We start from the raw sequence: 23,364 nt of genomic DNA, 5'->3' as shown, positions 1-23,364 counted from the left end.
ACCCAGGTGGCCATCAGTGGTGGGTTGGATAAAGAAAATGTGATACAAACATACCACAGAATACTAAGCAGCCAAAAAAAAAAAAAATCATGTCCTTTGTAGCAACATGGATGAAGCTGGAGGCTGTAATCCTAAGTAAATTAATGAAGGAAAAGAAAACCAAATACCATATTTTCTCACCTATAAGTACGAGCTAAACACTGGGTACTCATGGACATAAAGATGGCAACAATAAATACTGGGGACTATTAGAGGGGAGAGGGAGAAGGGGTGAAAAGCTGTTGGGTACCATGCTCAGCACCTGGGTGATGAGATCATTTGTACCCTAAACCTCAGCATCAGGCAATATAGCCATGTAACAAACCTGCACATGTACCCCTGAACCCGAAAGAAAAGTTGGAAAAAGAAAAAAAAAGAATTAAATACACAATTACATAAAACACAGTCTCTGCATTAGAGGTATATTCATGATTGAATGGAGAAAATACACATAAGTAACTATAAGGCATTGTAAAGTTTTATAATCTTTAATAATAAGGTAAATTTTCCTTATTTCTTATTGGTTGCAGTGTCTTTTGAAAATGGTTAAGTGGATACTTTTCAAATTTGAAGAGTATATTTAATATATAGGCTACATAGCAAGGCTCAAAATTCAATTTGAGATTATAAACAGGTCACCTGCCTGGGCTACTAAAACCTGAGGGTTTTATTCGACTTAGTTCCACAAAATTACCACTCAGCTTCCAAAACACCACCCTCTTGGTTCTTCTTTTACCTCAGTGTATACTCTTCCATGGTCTCCTGCACTGATGTGTCCTCATGTCCTCAACCCTGAGATACCAGAGGGGCCTAGGGCTCAGTGTTGGTTCTCTTCTCTTCTCTGGCTATGCTTCTTGGGAGGATTTATCAGTCCCTTGGATTGAAATGCCATCTTTATGCTGGTAACTCTCTGATAAACATCCCCAACTGGAGCCCACCTCCAGACCCATGATGAACTCAACAGCTCTATGTGAATGCCCATTAGCCTCTCAGACTTAACTTTTAGTAGCTGTTTCCAAGCATCCAATCTCCCCTTCTTCCATTAGTATAGACCCTCTGGGTTTTAGCTATGAATATGGCTACTTAGCTAGAGCCTGTATTTACTTCCTTGCTACATGTGGCCATGTGAGTTTTGGCCGATGGGACATGAGAAGTGGCATCTGCCACATTCAGGTCTTGCCTTTAAAGAAAAGACATATCCCCTTCATTTCTCCTTCTCTCTTTCCTGTAGAAGTGAGGGTGGAGCTCCACCTTCCATTGGAGGACATGATGGAAGCTCTTTTAAGGATAGAAGAGCAACAAAATAGGAGATCGAGTCCCCAGCACAGTAGCCACTGAACCATCCTTGCATAGCTTTATTCTCAGAATTGTTGTATGAGAGGGGGAGAAAATTCTGATTTAATCCACTGGTCGTTCCTGTTACACAGCCAGACCCGTACTGCAAGTCACAAAATGCCTAAACGCAAATTCTTATCCACCCCCAGCCCCAAAACCTGCTCTTCCTACAGTCTCTCTCATCTCAGTAAATGTAAAACAATTTTTCCAGTTGTCAGGCCCTAAATTTTTGACATCCTGGACCCCTCTCTTTCTCTCAATCCCAGATCCAATGTATCAGAAAGTTCCATTGGCTTGACTTTCAAACATGGGCTAGACATTTTTGGAGATCTTGAGGAATTCTTGTTGCTTCTTGTTAGTACAATAATGGTATGGAGGTAATGAGATGGCCTCTTTTAAAGACACTTATTAACATATTTACAGATGAAATCATTAGATGTCTTGAATTTGCTTTAAAATAATACAGAAGCAGGGTGGGTAGCAAGGAAACAAGATGATCCTGAGTTGATTATTGTGGAAGCCGAGTGATGGTTACTCAGTTTCATTTTACTATTCTCTTTGCTTTTATGCTTTAAATTTTCCGTAATAGTTTTTAAAAATATTTACAGTATCCCAGCATGTCCTACCACTATGATCCTGATCCAGGTGCTCATCCTCTCTACAACCCTTCCCTAACGGGTCTCCCTGCTTCCACTCTTCCCGCAGTACTTATGCTCAGCACAGTGCTGGAGCAAAACTTTCAAAGACTCAGGCCTCTCCTTTGCTTTAATCCTCCAGGGGCTCCAGTCTCAGAGGAAAAGCCGGTCAAGTTCTTGCTGTGGCCCACGAAGCCTGTGCCCATCAGATCACCTCTTACCTCTCTGTGCGTACCTTCTCTTGACTTCCCCTCACTCATCCCTTCAGGGACTGGCTTCCTTTGCTGTTTCCAAACATACCAGGTGGAATCCCGCATCAAGGCCTTTGCACTTTCTCCTTCTTCCTAGAATGCCCTTCCTCCAATAGCCTCCTGGCTCACTCCCTCACCTCCTTCAGGCTTCTGCTCAAATGTTACCTCCTCAATGAGGTCTTCCCCAACCACCGATCTGAACCAGGAGTCCCATGCATGTTCTCCTTACTCTGCTTTCTTCTTTTCTCCATCACACTTCTGCTCAGCTGACATGCTACATCGTTGACTTCTGTATTTGTTTGTGGTCAGACTTCTTCATTTCTGATCCTCCTATACCAGTAACAATGCCTAGAATCTCTGTGCCTCTTGTTAAATAGCTGTTGAATGTGTGACCAGGTGAATAGCGCAAGGAAAGATATAAATGTTGTCTCGTTGTTCTGCTGGGACAGAAAGTGAGGTGGAGGAAGCGACCAAGTGCCTGCTACTTTGGGACCCATCAGGGAAGAGCTCTCAAAGTTGGAACCAGATGTCTAAAGCAGCTGATGGCACTACAAATGCATCAGAAGCCAGGGAGGGCACTCATCTGAGGGAAGGCGGCTGCCACCAAGAGGGTAGCAATGAGATACAAAAGCCTACGATGGCAGGAAAAGCTTAGTGGTTTACATGCTTCTTAAACTCATGCATAGGTTTTTAAATCAGGATCAATGACGGTATCAATTCCGAGAGTTCACAGGTTCAAAAGGTGTCGCAGGCCCTGCACCTTCATCAGATTCTTAATAGCACATTTGATAAACTAAGCAGAGCTTCAATGACACACTAAGAATCCTAGAACCATACATAGTGCATGTATATTTGCCAGGCCACAAGTCAGATGGGCAAAATCGAATTTTCTTTACTTTTCTAGAATTGAACTAGAGCTCTCTCTTAAAATTCCAACTGAAAGCTTAAACTAGTCACCACTGGGAAAATTCAAGTAAATTCTGACTTAAATTCAGTCAAACATCTAAGAAGGAAAGAAAAGAAAAAACAGAGGCAAGGTCACATATTAGTTTCTTATTGCTGCCATTACAAATTTCCACACTGTTGTTCCTTAACACAGTACCAGTTTATTAACTTACGGCTCTGGACATCAGAAGTACAACGTAAGTCTCACTGGGCTAAAATCCAGGGGCAGGTAGCTGCATTTCGTCTGGAAGTTCTAGGGGAGAAACAGTTCCCTTGACTTTTCTGCTTCTAGAGGCCACCCGCATTCCTTGGCTTATGGTCCCTTCCTTCATCTTCAAAGCTAGCAATATCACATCTCTTTGACCTTTCTTATGTTGCAACAAATCTCTCTGAAAAGTCTCAGCTGGAAATGCATCTTTAATTTTAAGGACATATATGATTAGATTTGGTCTTCCCAGATAATCCAGGATAATCTCCCAATTTCAGTGTCTGTAATCTCTATCACATCTGCAAAGTCACTGTGCCATGTAAAGTAACATACAGGTTCTGGGGATTATGGCATAGACATCTTGGAAGGAGGCATTATTCTGCTTATCACAGGAAGTGATAAAAGGAGTAATTCAGGAGTTTTTTACAGGATTGGAATATATAAAAATAACCTTAAATTCGTTCATTCATTGAATGCAGACTTAGCACTCACTTTGTGCCAGGCCTACCCCATGTCCAGGCATAGAGCAGTAAAGGTGTCAGCTAGCACCTGCCTTCTTGAAGCTTATATTACAGAGAGAAAGGCCATGAACAGGAGAACAAGTAGAAATACTAGGCAAAAGTGGGCAATACTGAGGGTTAGAAAGGAAATGTTGAAGGGTGTGTGGAATACTTTGAGTAGAGAATGTAGAAAGGCCTCACAGAGGCAATGACAGGGAGGATAGGAAAGGAGCAGCTATTTGAAGGAGGAGCAGCTATTTGAAGGTAGAGCACCCTGGTCAGAAGAAAAATCAAGTGCAAAAGCTCTGAGATAGGTCTAAACTTAGGATTTTCAAGGAACCAAACAAAAGACCAGTGTGATTGGTAATATAATGAGCCAAGAGGGGAGACGTGATAAAGGAAGTAAGAACGGTGGACAGAAGCCAGTTTTGCAAGGCCTGGCTGGCCATGAGAATTTTGTTACTGGTATGCTGGAGGATTTTGTGAAAGGGGGTGACATGATCTGATTTACCATTTTTAAAGGTCACTTTGTCCATCAATTGTTGAATAGACAAACAATATGCGGTACGTTCATAAAATAAGCTATCATCCAGCCATAACAAGGAATGAAGTATCGATTGTGAAAGTCCACAGGTCCGAAAGGAATTGCAGATCCTGCACCTTCATCAGATTTTTAATAGCACAGTTGATAAAACTAAGCATAGTTTATCAGCTGCACTTTCATCAACCCTGGAGGTTCCCTTTCTCTAGATGTCCAATCAAAGGGACTTAAGAGCTGGGTCACCGCACACGGGTGTGAGTAGAAGGATCATACTCAATACAAGAGGATTAGGTGAAAGGTCCACACGCTCCATGATGATGCCATCCCCCAACCCCTTTAAATCCTCTTCCCCCACTCAGCTGTGAGAAAGGCCCACAGCCAGCCTTATCCCTACACACCCACCCACACCCACCTGAGGCAGGAGATCACAGAAGTCCTCTCTGGAACTCTGTATGAATAAGGCTTCCATTACAATAAGGCTGGGTCATAGCCCCAACTCTCACTGGCTTACAATCACAGACATTTATTTTTCATACTTGTGAGCCTGCAGGTTGGCTGGGGTTCAGTTTAGCTCATCTAGGCTCATGGAGGCTCCAGACTGAAGGCTGGGTTAAGGTCTTCTTCATGAATCTCCCCATTTGGGGCCAGTGGCTACTTGTCTCATGTTCTTATGCTGGATAACAAAGGACAAAAGGGCACACTAAAGGACACCCACAAAAACATTTAAAAGCTCAGCTCTACATTCCAAAAGCCAAAGCAAGTCATGTGGCCAAACACAGCTCCAAACGGCAGGGAAGTGCACCTCTCCCAGATTCATGGCAAAGGCAGGGAGAAAATAAAATTATATGGACAAATAATGCAACGCACCACATAGCCCAGAGAAAAGACACATGAACACGGGCAACTGAGCCCCTCCGGTGAAACGGCCCGGTCACATTACCCTGCAGCAAAACGTCTGGCCTCAAGACCCCTTCATATTTTTATTTTTTATTTTTATTTTATTTATTTATTTTTTGAGATGGAGTTTAACTCTTGGTGCCCAGGCTGGAGTGCAGTGGCATGAACTCGGCTCACCACAACCTCCGCCTCTTGGGTTCGAGTGATTCTCCTGCCTCAGTCTCCCAGGTAGCCGGGATTACAGGCATCTGCCACCATGCCTGGCTAATTTTTTGTATTTTTTTTAGTATGAGACAAGGTTTCACCATGTTGGTCAGGCTGGTCTTGAACTCCTGACCTCAAGTGATCCACCCACCTCGGCCTCCCAAAGTGCAGGAATTACAGGCGTGAGCCACCGCGCCCGGTCCCCCCTCAATATATTTAAAATGTATTGAAGTCTGCAGAGAGATTTTGTTTACGTGAGTTGTATCCACCAATATTTAGAAACTAAAACCAAACATGTTTAATATTGATTAGTTCACTATAAAATAACAATAGCAAACCCATTATGTGCATAAAAAACATTTTTATTAAAAATAACTTTTATCCAAAACAGAAAAACATTCGTGAAGAGAGTGGCATTGTTTTAAAATTTGCAAGTCTCTTAAGGGTTTGGCTTAATAATAAACCTAAATTGTCCTATTTGCTCCTGCATTCAATAGGTTGTGAGATATTGTTGGGCTGAAACATGTGAGGACTACAGAGCTGTGTAGCTGGAAAAGAGGAATATTTCAATAGTTTTTTCAAACAACTGTAGATATATTTATTTAATACCACATCAAAAGTGCACAAGTAATAGTTTCTTAAAGGTTAGTTGCTGTGTGTTATGTGAAACCTTATCGTTAAACTTTTTATCTTCTGCTGTGTTAAAATCCATTGGCCCTTCTGGTATTTTGAATAAGTTTTTTACCAATAGGTGATTTTGTACTGGCTCACAGAATCATGCAGATTTTCCAACATGTTAACACATTTGATTCTATAACATCAAATGTCAGTCATTATTATTACTGCTGATCTCATCAGAAAAGCTTAAGTATTCATAAGATAACAATCTCACTCTGACAAACACAATTTTCAAAATTTTAATTGCTGTTTTAAAGCTTGAATTTTATCATTGGTGGAAAATACTGTCAGTCATTTTTTTTTCAAGTGATAAGCTAACTTCACTCATTTTCAAGATAATGTCTGCCAAATACCTAAGTCTGAATAGTCTTCCAGTTATTCTTAAAAAAAAACAAAACAAAACTGGAGTTCCAAGAAAAAAAGTAGCTAATTCCACTTGCCAATTTAGCACAAGAGTGTTTTTCCTTGAGTTAACGGTCATAGTTCACCTGCAGCAATAGTGCTTTATATATATTTTGCATTGTTGCAGAATATTAAGAAGATATTTACTCAAGGGTCAAGATTTAATAAAACCAATATATTTTCTGCTTCATGAAGAACATTCCCAAGTGAAACTGGCATTTTGTTTTTATTTTCAACATGTGGCAATAAAGAATTCAAAAACATTAGTAAAGCATGGTGCCTTGATTTGTACCAGTAGTTTTAGCCATTGTATTACTCCAGGTTCTCCAGAGAAACAGAACCAATGGGACACACACATACATGATATTTATTATAAAAAGTTGACTTATTATGGAAACCAACAAGTCCAAAATGGAGCCAATGGTGAGTTCCAGTCTGAAGGCAGTCTGCTGTAGAATCAAGAAGAGCTGCTGTTGCAGTTGAAGCCCAAAGGTAGTCTGCCAAAAAATTCTCTCTCTTGCTTAGGGGAAGTTAGTCTTTTTGTTCTATTCAGCCCTTCAACTGATTGGATGAGGCCCACCCACGTTATGGAGAGCAATCTGCATTACTCAAAGTCCACTAATTTAGGCCAGCAAAATGTCAGAGTAGGAAGCCCAAAATCCTTGTTTCCTTTATAGACACCAAATCAACAAAAATACATAAACCAATTCCCTTTGTGAGAAATCTCAAAAACAGTTAAGAGCTTTCTGCACCTCCAGCAAGCACAAAACCAGTTGCATCAGAACTGTAGAAAAATTCATAGCACCCATCTGCCTAAGCTCTTCTCTCCAGCTCAGCATGCCATGACTGGGGGAAACTCCCAGCTCCTGGCTTCTTCCTGGAGAAAGAGTTGAAGTGTGTGTCCAACATTCCGTCCATTTGGGAGGCTGAGACTGATCTATTTCTCACCTGTTTGGGAGTGCTGACAGAGCCTGGCATACTCTAGGTGTCTGGGGGCCAATAAAAACAAAAGAGAGCTAGCAATATAATAGACATAGCCAGAGGACCAGCAGTATAACAGACACAGCCTTGGTGACCTCTTCCTTGGGAGTTGGAGGGAGGGGAGAATAACTTAGCATGCATCCACTAGTACAGTTTTGGTGGGGGTAGGGTGGTGGTGGAGGCTTCTGAAAAAAAAAAAAACTGGTTTTTATCTTGCACAACTCAAAGCACTGACAGGATCTGACATGCGCTAGAAGCCTGGGAAGTTCTGAGGAAAATAACCAGGAGGCTGAAAAGAGATCCAGAGAACCTGCAATACTACAAACAGACGCCAGGGAAAGCAAGATATTATGAGTGCTAAAAAAAGAAAACAGTAAATCTCTCTAATTGGTAATTTACATGCACAAGTCCAGAGAAGACGTCTCCACAGAAAATGTTTGAGACACTTCAGAACGTCACACCAGGCTGCTTGGTAAAGACATTTCTCTTTACAAAGCCAGTTACTAAAGACTGGAAGGTGTGTCTGTTTTTTTCAAATGCATAAATCCCAACACAAAGTTACAAGGTATACAAAGAAACAAAGAAGCATGGCCCAAAAGAAAAGAAAAAAAAAAGTAAATCTTTAGAAACTGACCCTAAAGAAAAGAGATATGTGGCCAGGCACGGTGGCTCACACCTATAATCCCAGTACTTTGGGATGCCAAGGTGGGTAGACTACCTGAAGTGAGGAGTTTGAGACCAGCCTGGCCAACACGGTGATACCCCACCTCTACTAAAACTACAAAAAATCAGCTGGGCGTGGTGGTGTGAGCCTGTAATTCCAGCTACTTGGAAGGCTGAGACAGGAGAATTGCTTGAACCCAGGAGGCAGAGGGTTGCAGTGAGCCAAGATCATGCCACTGTACTCCAGCCTGGATGACAGAGTGAGTGAGACTCCATCTCAAAAAAACAAAAAAAAGAAAAAAGAAAAAAAAAAAAAAGGAAAGAGGTATGTGAATTACCTGAAAAATAATTCAAAATAACCATCATAAAGATACTCAGTGAGCTCAGGAAAATGATTCATGAACAAAATAGAAAATCAAGAAAGACAGAAAATATAAAAAAGAATTATATATTTTGGAACTAAATAATAAAATAACTGAACTAAAAAATTCACTAAAGGATTCAATGTCAGAATTGATCACGCAAAAAAAGAAAAAAGCAAACTCAAAGACAGGTCATTTGAAATTATCCAATCAGAAGAACAAAAAGAAAAAAGAATGAAGAAAGCCTAAGGGAATTATGGAACACCATTAAAAATATATACATTATGAATGTTCCAGAACAAGCAGAATAGAGAGAGAAAGAAAGGGGCAGAAAGTTTATTCTAAGAAATAATGGCTGAAAACTTCCTAAGTCTGGGGGAAGTAAATGAACATCAGATTTAAGAAACCCAACGGATTCCAAATGATGAATCAAAAAGTCTATCACCCAAACACATTATAACCAAATGTTCAAAAGTCAGAGACAAAGAGAAAATTATGAAAGCAGTAAAAGAAAAGTGACATGCCACATAAAAGAGAGTCTGTGTAAAACTATCAGCAAATTTCTCAGCAGAGACCTTGTAATTCAGAAGTGTGTGGGATGATATAGTGAAAGTGCCAAAAGGAAAAAAATCCTGTCCAGCTTGAATATTGTATCCAGCAAAACTTTTCTTCAAAAATGAAGGAGGGTCGGGCGCAGTAGCTCATGCCTGTAATCCCAGCACTTTGGGAGGCCAAGGTGGGCAGATCATGACGTCAGGAGATCGAGACCACCCTGGCTAACACAGTGAAACCCCATCTCTACTAAAAAATACAAAAACAAATTAGCTGGGCATGGTGGCGGGTGCCTGTAGTCCCAGCTACTTGGGAGGCTGAGGCAGGAGAATGGTGTGAACCTGGGAGGCGGAGAATGCAGTGAGCCAAGATTGCCCATTGGACTCCAGCCTGGGTGATAGAGCGTGACTCCGTCTCAAAAAAAAAAAGAAGGAGAAATACTTTTCCAGGTAAACAAAAGCTGAAAGAGTGCCTCACCATTATACCTGCCTTACAAGAAACAGTAAAGAATATTCATCAAGTTGAAATTCAAGGCCATATGTAGAAAGCTGAAACTGGATCCCTTCCTTACACCTTATACAAAAATCAATTCAAGATGGATTAAAGACTTAAATGTTAGATCTAAAACCATAAAAACCCTAGAAGAAAACCTAGGCAATACCATTCAGGACATAGGCATGGGCAAGGACTTCATGTCTAAAACACCAAAAGTAATGGCAACAAAAGCCAAATGGGATCTAATTAAACTGAAAGAGCTTCTGCATAGCAAAAGAAGCTATCATCAGAGTGAACAGGCAACCTACAGAATGAGAGAAAATTTTTGCAATCTACTCATCTGACAAAGGGCTAATATCCAGAATCTACAAAGAACTTAAACAAATTTACAAGAAAAAATCAAACAACCCCATCAAAAAGTGGGCAAAGGATGTGAACAGACACTTCTCAAAAGAAGACATTTATGCAGCCAACAGACACATGAAAAAATGCTCATCATCACTGGCCATCAGAGAAATGCAAATCAAAACCACAATGAGATACCATCTCACCCCAGTTAGAATGGCGATCATTAAAAAGTCAGGAAACAACAGGTGCTGGAGAGGATGTGGAGAAATAGGAACACTTTACACTGTTGGTGAGAGTGTAAACTAGTTCAACCATTGTGGAAGTCAGTGTGGCGATTCCTCAAGGATCTAGAACTAGAAATACCATTTGACCCAGCTATCCCATTACTAGGTATATACCCAAAGGATTATAAATCATGTTGCTATAAAGACACATATATACGTATGTTTATTGCGGCACTATTCACAATAGCAAAGACTTGGCACCAACCCAAATGTCCATCAATGGTAGACTGAATTAAGAAAATGTGGCACATATACATCATGGAATACTATGCAGCCATAAACAAGGATGAGTTCATGTCCTTTGTAGGGACATGGATGAAGCTGGAAACCATCATTCTGAGCAAACTGTTGCAAGGACAGAAAACCAAACACCGCACGTTCTTGCTCATAGGTGGGAATTGAACAATGAGAACATTTGGACACAGGAAGGGGAACATCACACACTGGGGTCTGTCATGGGATCGGGGGAGGGAGGAGGGATAGCATTAGGAGATATACCTGATGTAAATGACGAGTTAATGAGTGCAGCACACCAACATGGCACATGTATACATATGTAACAAACCTGCACATTGTGCACATGTACCCTAGAACTTAAAAGTATAATAATAAAAAAAAGAAATGAAAAAAAAAGAAATTCAAGGATACTAGACAGCAACATTCTAGAATGGCCGATTATCAAAAACAAAAACAAACCAGAAAATGACAAATGTTGGTTAAAATATGGAGAAATTAGAATTGTTGTGCACTGTTGTTGGGAATGTAAAATGGTACAGTCGCTGTGGAAAATAGTATGGAGTTTCCTCAAAAAATTAAAAATAGAACTACCATATGATCCGTCAGTCCCACTTCTGGGCATATATACAACATAACTGAAAACAGGGCCTCTTGTTTGTATTCCCCTGTTCTTCGTAGCATTATTTACAATAGCCAAGAGGTGGAAGTAACCTAAATGTTCATTAATGGATAAATGTATAAAGAATATGTGTGTGTGTATACGTGTGTGTGTGTGTGTGTGTATACGTGTGTGTGTGTGTATACGTGTGTGTGTGTGTGTATACGTGTGTGTGTGTGTATACGTGTGTGTGTGTATACGTGTGTGTGTGTGTATACGTGTGTGTGTGTGTGTGTGTATACGTGTGTGTGTGTATACGTGTGTGTGTGTGTATACGTGTGTGTGTGTGTGCATGCACACAGTAGGGTAAGATTCACCCTTAAGAAAGAAAGAAATTCTGTCATATGCTACAACATGAATGAAACTTAACGAGATTATGCTTAATGAAATACATTCATCACAGTAAGATAAATGCTACCTGATTCCACTTTTATGAAGTTATTTATTTATTTATTTATTTATTTTATTTTATTTTATTTTATTTTTTTTTTTTGAGACGGAGTCTCACGCTGTCGCCCAGGCTGGAGTGCAGTGGCGCGATCTCGGCTCACTGCAAGCTCCGCCTCCCAGGTTCCCGCCATTCTCCTGCCTCAGCCTCCTGAGTAGCTGGGACTACAGGCGCCCGCCACCGCGCCCGGCTAATTTTTTGTATTTTTAGTAGAGACGGGGTTTCACTGTGGTCTCGATCTCCTGACCTTGTGATCCGCCCGCCTCGGCCTCCCAAAGTGCTGGGATTACAGGCTTGAGCCACCGCGCCCGGCCTATGAAGTAATTTAATGTAGTCAAATTCATAGAAGCAGAGAGTAAAATGGTGGTTGCCAGGGTTAGGGTGGGGGAAATAGGAGTTGCTATTTAATAGATATAGTTTCAGTCACTGGAGGTGAAAAAGTCCTAGAGATCTGCTATACAGCAATGTACATACAGTTAGCAATATTATACGGTACACTTCAAAATTTGTTGAGAGTAGATTTCATACTATGTATATTTTGCTACAATTTTTTAAAGTCCACAGATTTAAACCTTAATCTAAAGCACCCTCACGGAAACATTCGCAATAATTTTTGACCAAATTCCTGAGCACCCTGTGCCAATTTGACACATGAAATTATCCATCATATCCATCACTGCTTTTGCATAATCACTATAATTTTCAACCCAGTACAAAGGGAAGATAACATCTCAATATTATTATGAAGACAGTTTTGACGCCATAGACCCCTGAAAGGATCCCAGTGATTCTCAGGGTTTCACAGACCACACTTTGAGAACAGCTGCCCTATGGTGAAACCTGCCATTCAACTCAAAAACACAAATCTTCATTCAGCTTTTTAGCACATTCTCTTCCATAGAAATGGTCTGCCAAGCATGTGCAGACATTTGATGAAAACCTATACTGTGAAGGAAATTAAACAAAAACTAGAAGGAAAAGAAGAAGGAGGAGGAGAAAAGAAAGAAAAAAGAAGGGGAGGAAAGGGGCAAGAAGAAGGAGAAGAAAAAAAGGAGGAGACAAAGAAGAAACTCATAACAAACAGACACGATGCAAGGAATAGAAAAGACATTAAAACTATGAAGGATATATTTAATGTTCTAGGAGATATGAAAAGATGGTGTATCCATGAAATAAGAAGGGATGACAATGTAGAGATAGAAAATTAAGAAAAATTAACCTTTAAAATTAAAAATGTAATAGAAGAAATTTTAAAAATTCACTAGATGATTGAAGGATAAATTTGAAGAAATCCCTTAGAATGAAAAGAGAAATAGGTCAAAAATTAGAAATAAAGTAAATAAAAATTAGAGAATTAGTCTAGGAAGTCCAACATCCAAATAACTATAATTAGAGAAAACAGGAGCAGAGAAAATGGAGGAGAGAGGATATTATTAAAGAGATCACTCAAATTTCCCATGATTAAAGGAAATTTGAGTGATCTCTTTAACAATATCTATATAAGAGTCTATGTTCCATACTTAAAGAGCCCAGCAGTGTCCAAAAAAAGAATGTTTCAAAAAGCAATGCTTCTAATAGCTCACAGAGTTGGGAAGCGGGGCAAAGGAAATAGATCTCACTAAAATAATCAGATCTGAAAATGGCATTAGCTTACTTACCACCAACATTGGAAACTGGTGAATGGATGAAAGTCTTCAAATTTTGAAGGAAAAAAAGTATTTTCTTTCAAACATAAACTAAACTAGTTAAGATATATCACAAGGTGCCGGTGGCTCATGCCTGTAATCCCAGCACTTTGGGAGGCCCAGGTGGGCGGATCACGACGTCAGGAGATCGAGACCATCCTGGCTAAAACGGTGAAACTCTGTCTCTACTAAAAATACAAAAAATGTAGCCGGGCACTGTGGTGGCAGGCTGCTGTCGTACCAGCTACTCAGGAGGCTGAGGCAGGAGAACGGTGTGAACCTGGGAGGCGGAGCTCGCAGTGAGCCGAGATCGCGCCACTGCACTCCAGCCTGGGCTACATAGTGAGACTTTGTCTCAAAAAAAAAAAAAAAAAAAAAAAAAAAAAAAGATAAATCACAAGGTGTGAAGAATAATACAATGGAAAACCGAGTATCTCCCAACTCAAAAAATAAAACATTACCAAGAGAGTTGAAACCCTCTGAATATATTTTCCATGTCCTATCCTTCTCCCCACCTCCTAGAAGCAAATATTGCCATCATTGTCATTAACTGTATCTGATGCCTCAAATTTCCTTATACTTCACTACATATCCATGTATTCCTAAGCAATATTATTTTGCACTTTAAAATATAGAATGATACACATATTAATGTATACAAATTATAATACGTACAATATATGGAATCGTCCCCTTAGAATTTTGTTTGTAAGGTTTATCCATGTTAATAAGTGTTGCCCTGGTTCATTATCACTGTTGTATGATGCTTCATGTTTAGCATAATTGGATGGTTGGTTTGCATGGATATAGCATCACTTATTTATGTAGTCTCTTACTTATGGATATAAAGTTTGTTTCCAATCTTTTGATATCAAAAAATATATAAATAAGATGTCAACTTGGATGTTTCTGTTGAGGCACCAGGGAATGATAACCTTCAGATACCAAAGCAAGGGCCATACACAGATTTTACAATGGAAGAAATCAGCTTCATGACTCTCGAGCCCTTTAGTCACTTTGAGACCACAGAAGCAGTGAAAACATCTCATTTCCTATGGCATAGCATCCTGTATGGGTTATTTTACTGCTCACTCCCCATCTTTTATAGTGCTATTTTCTAAACTTATTTCTGAGTGTAGTCTCAACTAAACTTGTATAATACTAAAATAATGAGAACTCCCTATTTAAGCAACAACTAAAATCTACTGGGCTATCCACTTGATTAACTTATAAAGTGTTAAAGGAAATATTTTACATGAGTAATCACTTATCAAGTTTTATTATGTCATAATTTGTAAAAAATAAATTATAAAAGAAATTAGGGATACATTGATATGAGAATTTGTCATATCTGAGGTTCAAAACTGCAATGAAAGTGGTCTGAAGACATAATGTGTTTATTTAAATGTGGCCTCTTTGTGTCAAATGTGAAAACATAAACATTTTCTTGTAAAAGCTGGAGGAAGAAAGAGGCTTTTTGGAGGAGATTTTGTTTGAAGAGTGATGTTGTGATGATGTCTGTGTCACTATCCCCTTAAGTGGCAGAAGGAGGATGCCTGTCTCTCACCTCAAGCTTTATGAGAGATCTCAAAAGAGTCCTTTGTGATCTCTGCAGTTTAGAACTACTGTCTGCCTCTGGCTCAAGAAATGCTGGGGCAGACAAGACAGATGCATAGAAGAATGAATGGATGTTAGGTGGTTGCCTGGATGGGTGGATGGCTGGCTGGATGGATGGATGGGTGGGTGGGTGGTGGATGAATGGGTAGGTGAATAAATACATGGGTAGGTGAGTGGATGGATAGATGGGTGAGTGTGTGGATGGATGGATGGATGGATGGATGGATGGATGGATGGATGGATGAACGGATGGACGGATGGATGAATGGATGGATGGGTAGATGGATGGATGGATGGATGGATGGATGGATGAATGGGTAGATGGATGGTTGGATGGATGGACGGGTGGATGGATGGATGGATGGATGGATGGATGGATGAATGGATGAATGGGTAGATGGATGGTTGGATGGATGGACGGGTGGATGGGTGGATGGATGGATGGATGGATGGATGAATGGATGAATGGGTAGATGGATGGTTGGATGGATGGACGGGTGGATGGGTGGATGGACAGATGGATGGATGGATGGATGGATGAATGAATGGATGGATGGGTAGATGGATGGTTGGATGGATGGACGGGTGGATGCATGGATGGATGCATGGATGGATACATGGATGGATGCATGGATGGATGCATGGACGAGTAAGGAGAGTGATTGCTGCACTGGATCATCCTGGCCTCTTCTGCGTAGGGGCAGAGGATGTATGAATGTTTCTCATGTTCTCATGAACCAAAGGTGGCTCTTGAGACAAAGAGGTGGTCTGCAATCATTTTGAATTTTGCCCAAGGAGACCCTTGGAAGATATGGCAGCTGGAGGAACCAAATGCACCCCCTACCCCCAATCCCTTCCCTCCCCCAGACCACCACCAAATGGAGGGTTGGCCTGGAGGATGGAAAAGTATTATGTTTGGGTGAAGGTTGAAAAATTGCGTATGTATTAGACTAAACATTGTAATTTCTGCACTATGACTCTCTTCTCTGATTTAAAGTAACAGTAGTATTCTCTAGTCTCTAAGAATAACCAGAAAAGCCATGAGCTTGCCCAAGCTTTTATCTAGGGCCAATAAATTTTAAAGAGACAATGTTAGACAAAATAAAAAGTACTTTATACTTGCATTCTATGAGTCATATTTACCGCCTTGCTTACACAGTAAGTTATGCATACTTTTATACAGGTGTTCTCACATATATGTAAAAATTTGTCTCTAGGGTTTATGCTTGGGAGTGGAAGTGCTGGATAAAAGAAAATGCTCTTTTTAATCTTGCTACACAATGCCAAACTATTTTTTTTCTTAAGAAAAGTAATTTTTCACTTGAGATTCTGTACGCAGCCAGATTGTCTATTGAGTATAAAGATAGGATAAAAATAAACCAACATCTCAAAAAGTGATCTTTCCTTGTACCCTTTAGCAGGTAAACACCATAAATATTGTATTATAGACTGACTGATGTCCTCCTAAAATTCATGTTGAAGCTTAACCCCTAATGTGACTATATTTGGAGACAGGGCCTTCGAGGAGGTAATTAAGGCTAAATGAGGACATATGGGTAGATTCCTAATCTAATAGGACTGGTGTCCTTATAAAAAGAGGAAAAGACAGCAGAGCTCTGTGTTTTTCTCCACTCACCCAGAGAAGAGTCCATGCAAGGACACAGAAAGAAGGTGTCATCTCCAAGCCAAGGAAAGAGGTCTCACCATAAGCCAAACCTGCTGGCACATTGATCTTGGACTTCCAGCCTCTAGAATTGTGAAAAAAATAAATGTATATTGTTTAAATCAAACAGTTGGTGTTTGACTGTTTCACGGCCTGAGCGAACTAACACACAAGGGAATTAACTAAAAAGAGACAAAGATATAAGATCCAGGAAACGGCTAATCCAGCAAAGGAGATACCTGACAGGAATTCTGTGGATAATGACAATGATGGATCTGCTGCATCCTGAAGAGCAGAGCTCAGAGTCCACAAGGTTTTCTCCAGGGAGTGTCATGCAGAACTGGTAGTTCAACAGACATGTTTGACCATGTGGAAATATGAGCTATTAAAAGATACAGAGACCCTAAGAAAATTAAGGAAATAAAAATAGCAATAATAAAGCAAGTAATAACTCTAAAAAAGTTATACAAAGATAGGAATAGACTTCTATTCCAAATTTGTCTTAGCAGTATGTGATATATACTATAGTCACAATAATATAAACATTGAAAGTGAATTTAACCAAACATTGTGACAGAACTATTTTGGGGTGTTGAAGGAAATGGGAGTATATAAGAGCTAAAATCTTGACATATCATAATAGAAAGTCAAGAAAAAAATGGTTAAAATTGGAGAATCAAGAGGTAGCTGGATAAACATGTTTTATAAAATGTTTTCAAAAGGAGAAGAAACAGCTTTAAAGATGAAAGTAATTGCCTCTGAGAAAAAGATTCATGTAGAGCAAGGTTGCTGATTAATATTGTCTTTTAGCAATATTTCTCTTTTAAAAGGCAATAATAGTTGCATAAATTTATTTGGAAAAATATTAAAATTTAACTTAAAAAAAATCTAGAGGTGCCTCCCATTAGAATCTTTACAATGTGTCCTGTTTAATAAACATGGTTTTTATCAAATCTAAGGTGGGATAAAGGTTGAGGTTGGAAGAGTTACAGGAAGGAAGAGGGTGTCGTGGGAGATTCAGAAAATAGTGTTTCAGAGGAAATGACCAGCACGCTGGGCCTTGGACGTGGTCAGAACGTGAAAAGCAAGGGAGGCCATGAGGCCTATCCCTGTCCTGGGTGGAACATAAGGCTTGTATCAGCTCAGACTGGCATTGACAGCCACACTGGGGAGCTGCCCCTTTATCCTGGAGGTGACAGACCCATCCAGGGATCTTTGAACAGGGAGGCAAGGTGGAAAAATATATGAAAAGTACATTGGAGTGGTAAAGGTTCTAGAGTCAGAGAGCATGGCTTTACACATCAGCTTCACTACCTACTTGCTGTGTGATTTTGGATGTGTAATGCAACCTCTCTGAGCCTCTGTTTTCTCATCTTCAAAATGAGGAAAGGAAAAGCACCTCTTGCACAGGATTGCTATGAGTATTGAATGTAATTGTCTATGTAATGTGAGTGTTATAGTACCTGGCACCAAATAATGATGAACGTTAATTGTGACAGAAATGATGAAGACAGTGATGGTGATGTTTAAGGAAAATCCTTTGGTAGACATACTGTAGCCCATACTTCTGTAAACAAAGAGACTAGTTTGAAAACTCCAACTGTGTGCGCAGATCTGGAGACCCTGGAGCTGAAACCCAGTTCTGGGAATCAGGGAAGCAAGAGTTACTGTCAGAAACTTGGATGACCAACTCAAGGAAGCAAGAGGACCACTTGTGCCTCCTCAGGCTGTTCCTTAGAGTGCACCAGACTGAAAGCCAGCAGGGCAGGAAACCAAATCCACAAGTGCGGAGACCTTGAGGTGGAAAAGCAAAGAAGTGAACAGTCTGAGGGTGACGGTGACAGGAATAGCGGTATCTCTTCTTAGTTATTTTGTACCTAGAGAGAAGATTTCTGAAGCCAAACGAATGAAAACCCAAAGGGTCTTTGCTACCATGTTGATAAGTTAATTAAAAGAAAAAAAAAAAAGGACTATTCTTGCTCGGGTGGTATGAGTGGGGTGAGAGGAGTGGATAAAGGCCCTGGTCCTCTTAAGTCATCCCAAGTAGCAACTGCCTATTGAGATTGCATCTGAGGCCAACCTGGGCCTCTCCATCACCTGGTAAATGGGATGACTCCTGTTTTAGAAACTTATGTATTACGTAACTAAGCTTCATGTGAATGCACCATCTAAGGAAGCAGAGAATCAGCTCTAAAACTAAATAGCCAGCTTGAGCAGCAACAGCCAATCAAGGGCTAGAGCCTGACTTTTTCTTTTTAAATTGACAGCCTCATCCATATTCCTAAAAACAGAAAAAAACAAACCAATAAAAACCACTCACATGGCCACTGAAACTAACAATGAGGGGCGCATTTGCTGTCAGGGCAACCTCCCTTCTCCAAACACCTAACAAGACCAGGGAGGGGAGAGTCTGATGTGGGCATTTGTCTGACTGCAATTTGGCAAGAACTGAACTAATTAATTGCAGAAGCAATTAAATGAGTGTTTTCATACGAAGAACACAACTTGCTTTTAACTTTTTCTGAGTCCTTTGGGACACCTCAGGAGAGGGATTTGAGGTTTCCTGGTCCTGTTACTTATGCTTTGTTAGAAGTAACTTTGTTAGAAGTTATTCCCTCTTGTCGCATGAAATCTGAACACATCAAACAAAGTGGCCTGGCCCTCAGGTTCAGATCTGTCTCTTTATTTGTTCTTAGAAGACAGCATTGCAAAATCTCCCTGTAACTACTGGGGCGTATGTTTCTCTTTGGAATATGTTTTTCACAGCCGATTACATAAAGGACACTGCTTTCCAAAATGCATGAGGCCTGGGAGCTGCCTGAGAGCTCTCTAGAAGGAAGTGGTATTTAGCACCCATTACTCAAGAATGGCTGTCACCAGCCAAATATCCCTGCCTAATATAGGTTAACGAAACTGGTTTCCCTGGCTTTCACAGGAATGCTTGATTTTTCCAACAATGTCAAGAAAAGTTAGTTTCATATAGTCCCGGATTATGAATTCAGCCACTCCCAAAAAGAGTGTTAGAGTAAAATTCTTTCATTGATTTAAATTTGTCTTTTGCGACCGGGCGCGGTGGCTCATGCCTGTAATCCCAGCACTTTGGGAGGACGAGGCAGGCGGATCACCTGAGGTCGGGAGTTTGAGACCAGCCTGACCAACATGGAGAAACCCCGTCTCTACTAAAAATACATAACTAGCCGAGCACGATGGCACATGCCTGTAATCCCAGCTACTAGGGAGGCTGAGGCAAGAGAATCGCTTGAACCCTGGAGGCAGAGGTTGCGGTGAGCCGAGATCGCGCCATTGCACTCTAGCCTGGGCAACAAGAGTGAAACTCCATCTCAAAAAAAAGAAGATTGTCTTCTGTTAAGACAGTAAATATAACCACAATAATGACAATAATCATAGTTACCATTTATTCAGTGCCTATAATGTGCCAGCTACATTACAACTGCCTTGAGTTGCAAGATAACCCTGCAATATGGGTGCTATTCTCCCCGTTTTACACACAAGAAAACAGACACTCGTGGGGAGGCCTGGCTGGCCCAGTGTTACACAGCTAAGCAGAAGTGAGCATGGGATTTAACCCCACACCCTGAAAATTCATTCACCCCACTATGGCAATGGGTGGTATATACGCCCCTTAACCACAGTTTTGCTTTCAGTAGTTTTGCCCTCTGCAGTTTCAGATATTTATCAGTGGTCAATTACAGTCTGAAAATAGATGAGTACAGTATGATGAGATAGCTTGAGAGCAAAGAGACCACATTCACACACTTTTATGACAGTACATTGTTATAATTATTGTTATTGTTGATCTCTTACTCTACCTGATTTATTAATTAAACTTTATCATAAGCACATATGTATAAGACATATATATCATGTATATAGAAGTATTTAGAGAAATTTTTATATAGTACTATATATATAGGGTTTCTTACTACTATGATTTGAATATGTCCAAGAAATTTATGTCAAAATGTAATTACCATGGCTGGGCATGGTAGCTCATACCTCCAGTCCCAGTGCTTTAGGAGGCTGAGGCAGGAGGATTTCTGGAGGTCAGGAGTTCCTGGCCAACCTGGGCAATATAGTAAGACCCCCTCTCTACAAAAAAAACATAAAAATTAGCCAGGCATGGTGCCACATGCCTGTAGTCCTAGCAGCTCAGGAGGCTGAGGTAGGAGGCTCACTTGAGCCCCAGGAATTTGGGGCTGCAGTGAGCTATGATCATACCCCTGCAGTCCAGCCTGGGTAAAAGAGCAAGACCCTGTCTTTTGAAAAGATTAAAATTAAAATTAAATTAGAAAACAATAAATAAAATAATTTCAAAAAGAAATTAAATTGCCAACATTACAGCATTAAGAGGAGGGGTCTTAAAGAAGTGATTAGAAAGAAAAACAGTTGGGCCAGGCGTGGTGGCTTACACCTGTAAACCCAACACTTTGGGAGGCTGAGGTGGGCAGATCACAAGGTCAAGAGACCAAGACCCTCCTGGTCAACATGGTGAAACCCATCTCTACTAAAAATGCAAAAATTAGCTGGGTGTGGTGATGCACACCTGTAGTCCTGGCTGCTTGGGAGGCTGAGGCAGGAGAATCGCTTGAACCTGGGAGGTGGAAGTTGCAGTGACGTGAGATTGCACCATTGTACTCCAGCCGGGCAAGAGAGCAAGGTTCTATCTCAGAGAGATAGAAAAAAAAAACAGCTGGAAAGAAGCCAGGTGTAGTGGCTCATGCCTATAATCCCAACACTTAGTGAGACAGAGGTGAGAGGACAAGTTAAGCGCAGAAGTTGGAGACCTATCTGGGCAACATAGCGAGATCTTGTTCTCCACAAAAAGGGAAAAACTGAGAAGCGATTAGATCATGACAATGGATCCCTCATAAATAGATTGCCATTATCTCAGGAGCAGGTGAGTTATCCAAGGACTTGAGTCCTCTGTCTCTGTCTCCTGCACTTACTTGCCATATGATGCTTCCTGCTATGACGTGATCTTTGCCAGATGCCTGCACCATGCTTTTGGACTTCCCACCCTCCAGAACCATGGGCCAAATAAATTTCTGTTCTTTATAAATTCTCCAGTCTGTGTTATTCTAGTAACAGAAAATGAACAAAGACAGGCACCATCCAAGGTTTCAAGCATCCATTAGGGGTCTTGGAATGTATCCACTGCAGATAAGGGGAAACTACTGTATCTCCAGTTATTTCTTCCGAACTAGACACGTGCTGAAAGTTGAAAGGAATTCCTGGTTTCCATCCAAGCTCACCATGGACCTGGGTGTTGTCCTTTTATCTCTGGGCTTCAGAGCCTGGGTTTTTACACAGGTAATCAAGTTAAAATGAGGTCTTTAGGGTGGGCCCTAATCCAGTATGATTGGTGTCTTTATAGGAAGACAGCACAGCCATGTGAAGACACAGATGCAGGAGGGAGGATGTCATGAGGGCAGAAATTGGAGTTATGTAACTGCTGGCCAAAGATTGCCAAAAATTACCAACAAACCATCAGAAGCTAGAAGAGGCAAGTAAAGATTACCCTACAGATTCCAGAGGATGTGTGGCCACACCAACAGCTTGATTTCAGACTTCTGGTTTCCAGAACTCTGAGACAATTAGTTTCTGTTGTTTAAGCTGCCCAGTTTGTTGTACTTTGTTACAGTGCTCTAGGAAACTAATACACATGCCAATTTTGTTTTTTAATTTTTTAAATAAGTATTTACTCCATACCTTCTGCATTTTTACAGCTAAAGTATAACAATGAATTATTTGTATATAAAAATGTATAATCGGGGGCTGGGCACAGTGGCTCATGCCTGTAATCCCAGCACTTTGGGAGGTCGAGGCAGGCATATCAACTGAGGTTGGGAGTTCAAGACCAGCCTGACCAACATGGAGAACACCTGTGTCTACTACAAATACAAAAATTAGCCGGGCATGGTGGTGGGCGCCTGTAATCCCAGCTACTCAGGAGGCTGAGGCAGGAGAATCACTTGAACCCGGGAGGCAGAGGTTGTGGTGAGGACCAAGATCATGCCATTGCACTCTAGCCTGGGTAACAAGCGTGAAACTCCATCTCAAGAAAAAAAGAAAAAAAAAAATATATATATACACACACACACATACACACACACTCGTGTAGATGATTATTTAAAAATTTGAATAATACATATGTTAATCAGGGCTTTCTAGAGCAGCAAAATCAATAGGATGGATGGATTGATAACTGGATGATAGATATCAGGTGATTTATTATGGGAATTAGCTCATGTGATTACAGAGGCCAAGGAATCTCGCGTATTATTCCGTTCTCACACTGCTGTAAAAAACTGCCCAAGACTGGGTAATTTATAAAGGAAAGAGGTTTAGCTGACTCACAGTGCCACATGGCTGGGAGGCCTCAGGAAACTTACGGTCCCGGTGGAAGGGGAAGCAGACACGTCCTTCTCATGACTGCAGGATAGAGAAGTGCCGAACCAAAGGGGGAAAAGCCCCTTATAAAACCATCAGATCGGCCAGGCACAGTCGCTCATGCCTGTAATCCCAGCACTTTGGGAGGCCGAAGCAGGCGGATCATGAGGTAAAGAGATGGAGACCATCCTGGCCAACATGGTGAAACCCCGTCTCTAGTAAAAATACAAAAATTAGCCAGGCATGCCAGCACATGCCTGTAGTCTCAGCTACTTGGGAGGCTGAGGCAGAAAAATCACTTGAACCCGGGAGGCAGAGGTTGCAG

At 40.8% G+C, this 23,364-nt stretch overlaps 1 long non-coding RNA gene across 10 annotated transcripts in view; it reads left to right on the top strand.

Moving 5' to 3' along the window:
• Window positions 1–23,364, top strand: part of LOC135971475 (uncharacterized) — an 88,019-nt gene that overhangs the window by 36,523 nt on the left and 28,132 nt on the right. For 5 of the 10 annotated variants that reach the window (XR_010587724.2, XR_012414362.1, XR_010587721.2 and 2 more), the window contains one exon: window positions 16,606–16,755. The exons of the other annotated variants lie outside the window; for them this stretch is intronic. This is a non-coding gene — a long non-coding RNA (uncharacterized lncRNA). Of the gene's footprint in view, window positions 1–16,605; window positions 16,756–23,364 lie in introns of those variants that run through there. 10 annotated transcript variants of the gene reach the window in all.

Source organism: Macaca fascicularis, chromosome 6, assembly GCF_037993035.2.
Source record: "Macaca fascicularis isolate 582-1 chromosome 6, T2T-MFA8v1.1".
In the NCBI taxonomy this organism is placed as follows: Eukaryota; Metazoa; Chordata; class Mammalia; order Primates; family Cercopithecidae; genus Macaca; species Macaca fascicularis.
This window is presented reverse-complemented; position numbering and strand designations above follow the sequence as displayed.